Below are 6,000 nucleotides of genomic sequence, written 5' to 3' on the forward strand. Positions count from 1 at the left end.
TTCCCTCTTTGATCCTCAAGATCAGCGATTTTCTTTTTCTCACTCGCATCATTCATCTTCTTCTGACCATCTTCATAGAATTTGCAATTGTCAACTAGGTCAACTGCCGCTTTGGTCACCTCTTCCAAGGTTTGGTATCTTTTCATGTATGGGTCCTTTTGGAGATTCTCATTCCTATGTCCTTTGATGAAGCATAGGATCTGACGTTCTGGCGTGGGTAACTCTTGGGTAGGACATCTAGCAACATATTGCTTGAAACGCAGTATTGCATGTCTCAATGTTTCTGTTTCGCCTTGTTTAAATTCCTGAATCTTAGGAAGGGTGGTATGTTTTATGCCCCTCTTGGAGAATTCTTGAACAAATTCATCCAACATTTTCTCAATGGTTGTGAACTCTCTCCGGTTCAATAGTTCAAACCATGCTTGTGCATTGTCCTCCAATGTAAGTCCAAAACCCTCATACTGCGTGTGGAAGTCCTCTACTCGTTCTGCTCGTAGGACTTTCTTGAAAGCCGAGACATGGGCATATGGGTCTCCTATGCCATTGTACTTTCTATTTACCCATTTTCTTAGCTGAGATGGTCTTATACTTTGGAGTGCAAAGTATGGAACCATACTCCTCTCTGGTATCGTTTCATCTCTCGTTATTGCTCTAGGAGGAAATCCAGGTGGTGGTCCCCTCTTTGGAATTCTCTTAGAGGTTCTTGTGTTTGGTGGATGTATCTGAGGTCCTTCATTGACCAAATATCCACTCATCTCTAATTTGGTTCGCGGATTTGTGCTTTCTACAGCTCTATATTCTCGTCCATACTTGTCAACAAATAAAGATGTCCATTGTCTGTCGACCTCGTATGTATAGACATATAAGAGCTTCTATTCTGTCAGCTCATCTAGGTAAGGCTCTAAGCAACTATAAAGGTTGAATTGATTTCCATTAATATACCTATATAGTCCTTCACTTTCATGGTTATACGTCCAAACTCTCTCCACAAAATTGGTCTTTATGTACTGTAGGTTTGGAAGATCTATTCTGGGCGGGTGCTCATCTATCCCTGCAATCCATGTGCTTGTATAAGCTGAGTCTGCGTCTGATGTAGACACGACTTCTAGGCTTAATAGCTCTAGTTTGCTGTAGTAATACCTCTCTCAGTGTGTTCAAGTGTTTTGGTCCATTAGGAAATTTCGGAGGTCATTTGGAGGGCCTTCTAAGAAAATGTATTTTTTGCACTCTCTCTCTAGAAAAAATGACAAATAAAAGAGCTGGGTCTTTCATAGTAAAACTTCAAAAAGTGTACTTTAAGTAGATTCCTTACCCCTCTGAACATTCGTTCGTAGTGATTGAGGGATAATACTCTTTTTAGTTGTATTGAATGAACAACGTCAATACGGAGGGAATGAGGCTAACATGGAGGGACGAATCCGCAGCCGCTATTCACTTTCCATTAAACCTGCACATTTGGCTAATGGCGCACTCCTCAAATGGCACAAATGTTACCCACAAACGAGCCAAATATCACCTTCACATTGATTTGGACAATGAGTACCAACCATTGATTAAGCGCAGTAAAACAAACACACATATACCTCCCACCTCCATAGACACGCTCAGAGCTCAAGGAGCTAAACACATAGATATCTGGACGAGAGGCTCTCTCTACCCTAAGAATCCAATAACTAATGCGTCTCCACCGTTTGTCAATCCTACAAGCTTATTGACCTTTGCTGGTGATGGAGAAAACGGCCTTCTGGGTTATTGTAAATCACTTACAAGAGAAGCTGGAACTTACAAGAGCATTCTCCAAGCTCAACAATGTGAGATTGTTCGCCTTTCACATTTACATTCTACAGATCAAGTTACCATTTTGCAACATAAAACAGAGGTACAAGAACTGAAAGAAAAGGTGCGAAGTTGTCAAATGAAGGACACCATCTTGGGTGGTCGTATCCGAAAGAAGAAATTGCGCAATCTTGAAACATTGCAGGTTGCATCAGGAGGTCTCAAGAAAAGAATCCGAGCATTAAGGTGATGCTTCTTGGTTGGCTACATTGTCTTAGTTAAGTAATCTCTTTGTTTTTTCTTGTTATGCATTGTTTTCATGTGCCTAAATAGTGTTAGTGAAGCAGATTTTCTGTTATTTACTTATGCATTGTCTTCATGTAGAGACTCAATCTATCCTGACAAGGAAAACATTGACCCCAAAGCCAATATAGGAAAGAGATTGAAGCCACTTATAAGTAGAAGCCTGGCAGCAGATATAGTACATGACAAGAAGTTTAAGGTTCTACAAAGAAATGTAGTGGACCGCTTTATTTCAGAGAACTCAGTGCCTGCAAAAGAGATACAAGGCACACTTGATTCACTTGGTGTAAGCAAAAGAGGATATTCGGCTATCCAAAAGTCTGTCTCATCCATCTTTGTTAGGAAGGGTATAAAATCCAAACTTCTACCATCAGCCTCAAGTGTTTGGAAAGAGAGGCTTCAGCTTAACGAGGCACAGGGAGACTATCTTGGACAGCCCTTTCATATTAAAGCAACTTACAGTGGCCATGGAGCCAACATGGCATATGATGAGTTCAACAATATTTTTATGGACCTGCGGATACTACAGAAGAGAATGGTGGAGTTTTACAACATCACATTTGAAGAGTCACGTGGACTATTACATTTTGTGTTAAAACTGGATGAGTGTGAGCTTGTTAAAGAGAAAAAGCTAGAGCGTGTTACTATTACTTTAATGAATAGAGCCCTCTCAAAGTGTCCCAGTGATGATCCTTTATATTTTAGTGTTCAATCAGAATCTAACATATGGTGGCTTGGTGCGTTTGAGGTAAGCGATATTCTCAAGTAAGCTCAAATATTCAGATCTACTTAAGTCTCATTTATTTTGTGTTGCAGGTAAAGAAAGAAGATCATGAGATTCTATATTGGGTATTCCATCGAACTAATATTCCGGAGCTGATTGATCGACAGACTAACCAGGGAGAGGTACTACGTCTAGATGGAAGGGGAGACTTTCAAGTTCAGTGGCATCTTGCAGGTGACCTTAAAACATTAAAGTGCTTGTATAATTGTGGAATGGGTGCAATGGCAAAGTCACCGTGTTTGTTCTGCATGGAGCCTGCAAAGGTCATGAACCCAAAGTGGTGGAGAAAAGCTTCAACACGTCACATTGAGGATCCTGCTTTTCGACCAGTTTTGAAAATACCACTTGTGAATGTTCACATTTGTACAATGCATGCCCTTTGTAGAATTGTAGAGAAATTGGTCTACTTATACATCGGGTTTGCTTGGAAGATTAAGAACTCTGCAGAACGACAAGTAGCCTTGCAGTGCTTAGAAATGGTACTGTCGGATATGGGGCTTCATGGTGGCAATGTGAAAATCCAGCGGGATGAAAAGAGATCAACTGCTGAGAAGGATGTCCCATGCAAACCATCCATCGGTGGGGTGAAGGCACGGAGGTTTTTATCTAAGCCCCAAGGTACAAGAGATCCAAAGCTAACAAAACATGGAAAAATATATAACACATCTTATGTTAGCAAGGTAGAGTATCAGAGCTGGAAAAAGCTACATATTGCAGTCAAAGACCACGAACCAACTACTCGTAACGCGAAGGCTGAGGTTTGGCGATCAATAGACATCCTATTTTTGATGTGCGACAAAGATGACTGGTCACAAGGTGATATGAACAAGTTCAAGGAAAATCTCAACCTTCTGAAAAAATCATTCAAGACAGCATGGACAGACACCCAGATTACTCACTACATGGTATTATCATGTATTTCTTTCTCTCTTATGTGCAAATATGTGAGTGTAAAACATTCTAACTAATCTGTTTTCATATCCAGCACATCATCTTCAATCATTTGCCATATTTTATACAGAAGTATGGGAACCCGGCAGTATGGAATACCCAAGGGATGGAAAAGTCTCATTACATGGCGAGAAATGCTTATTTCAGGCACACACGACATGGTGGCTCTCGAATCAAGGCTAACAGTTTGAGAGAACTATTTGAATGGTTCTATCGTAGAATCATTCATCGAATGCAGGCAAAAGAAGTCTTGGCAAATTCAGCAACAGCACAAGCCATCAGACATTTACAACAACAAAAAGCTAAAAGATCAATGGCATACAACAACTCCGGAGCTCGTGAAAGTCAACGAAGGTGGAGAGAGACAATGGTGTATGTGAATCACAAGTGGAGAAAGATACTCTGAGTGGATGGCATTGTAAAAAATTTATGTAATACATGATCTTATACAATTGCTACTTGAAGTGTATCAAGATTTTGCAGGTTCAATTTTGTTTTTTGGCACGTCACCCTTGTAACGAATCATGAGATGTTTGCCATACTCTAAAAGTTCATCTGGGTTTTGTCTACCAAGAGCTAGTGCCATTGCTGTGTACGTGTAGTAATACGCTGCCCGACCACCTGTATAGCCTGGGCAGTAACCAAAACAATCTCTAGCAAACACTTTGTCAACAAGAATGACTTTATCTGCACTTTTGGGCAGCACCGGTCCACCCAAGAAGCGTGATAGTGTCTTGAATATGTAAGTTGCTATTGAACCCTCTTGTGACATGGAATTGTGAAAAACTACTATCGGTGACTCGCAGAGCTTTGAAAGGTACTGTGCTAGGGCCGCATCCCTTCCTCGATACTCTCTTGTCCGGCGCCGAAGGAAGTCATCCTTGTCAGCAATCCAAGACTGCACATACAATGTCAGAAATGACACAAACAGAGAGAGAGAGAGAGAGAGAGAGAGAGAGAGAGAGAGAGAGAGAGATACCATGAAGCTCTCATCCTGCAGAAATAGGTTTTCTTGCCACAGGTCTACAGATGTAGTTGACCCCTGACCTGAATGGTTAAACCAATCCTCCACTTCTTTGTTACTTTTCGATGGTCTTAGGCTTTGTCTTATTGCTTGGAAGGTGGCTTCATCAAGTAGTGTCTCCTTGTATTTTTCAGCTTTCTCAAAGCATCTTCGAAGGCATTCCATTGGATTGCTGGATGTTTCCATTGCCTCATCATCACTACTATCCTCTGAAACAAATCCACTCCTCTCCTCTTGGACTCTGGAAATAATAGCCAGGGAGAAATCCTCCCTTAAATAAAACACACTTTGCACATCATGTAAGAAGATATAGGTCCTGTCTCCAATCCTGAACTCAGGCACAGCTGGCAACATCATCTGAGCATGCTTCTCAGTGAAGTTACTGACATCCAATGGAAGTTTGATTTCTGTGGTTTTCACAGAGAGCATCTTACTTCTTTGTACTTCAATTGCCTCAACCTCAAGGTCGACTGTGTCTTCAACCTCCTCGACTTCTTGCATATGAGTTGTCTCCTCGCATTCCTCTTCTGGTGCTGCATCCTGCTCCTCTAACACCTCATCAGGATTCTGCATGAGGAATCCAAACAGGCTGTTGAGGTAAATCATAAAGCCAAAGGCTTCCTGAATGAGTTTGCATTCTTTTTGGTGCAAAGGGCAGACTGAATGTCGGCAAGAGGGTGGTAATTCCCTATACTTCTTCACTCCCTGTCCCTTTCCACCACAGTCATTTAAATGCACAAGAGTCATAGTAGGCAGAACAACCCTTCCTACCTGCACCATCACCTCAAACTTATCTCTGTAGGACTGCAAGAAATTACTGTGCTGAGCTAATAGGTCTTCAATGTCAAACTTTGGATTAAACATAGAATGAATTAGATCATACTTGTCCCCAGCACCACAAGATGCTGCAAAATCAAACAGCCTCTCATCAGTTGCAGCTGGGTCTTCCAGAGAAGACACATCCTCCTTTTCTTTACATTTTGTACTTTCTAGCACATCTGCATCATCTGAGAAGTCTATATTTCTCTTTCTGGTATTTTTCTTGAGATGTACCTTACAGGGCACCACACCCTTGTCGGGTGAGGAATCTTCTTGCCCTGGTGACCTCTCTGATTGGTCTTCACCAAGAAACTTTTCCTCAGATATGTCCTGACAAAAGTCA

Source organism: Adiantum capillus-veneris, chromosome 4 (genome assembly GCF_014529385.1).
Source record: "Adiantum capillus-veneris isolate H3 chromosome 4, ASM1452938v2, whole genome shotgun sequence".
Classification (NCBI taxonomy): Eukaryota; Viridiplantae; Streptophyta; class Polypodiopsida; order Polypodiales; family Pteridaceae; genus Adiantum; species Adiantum capillus-veneris.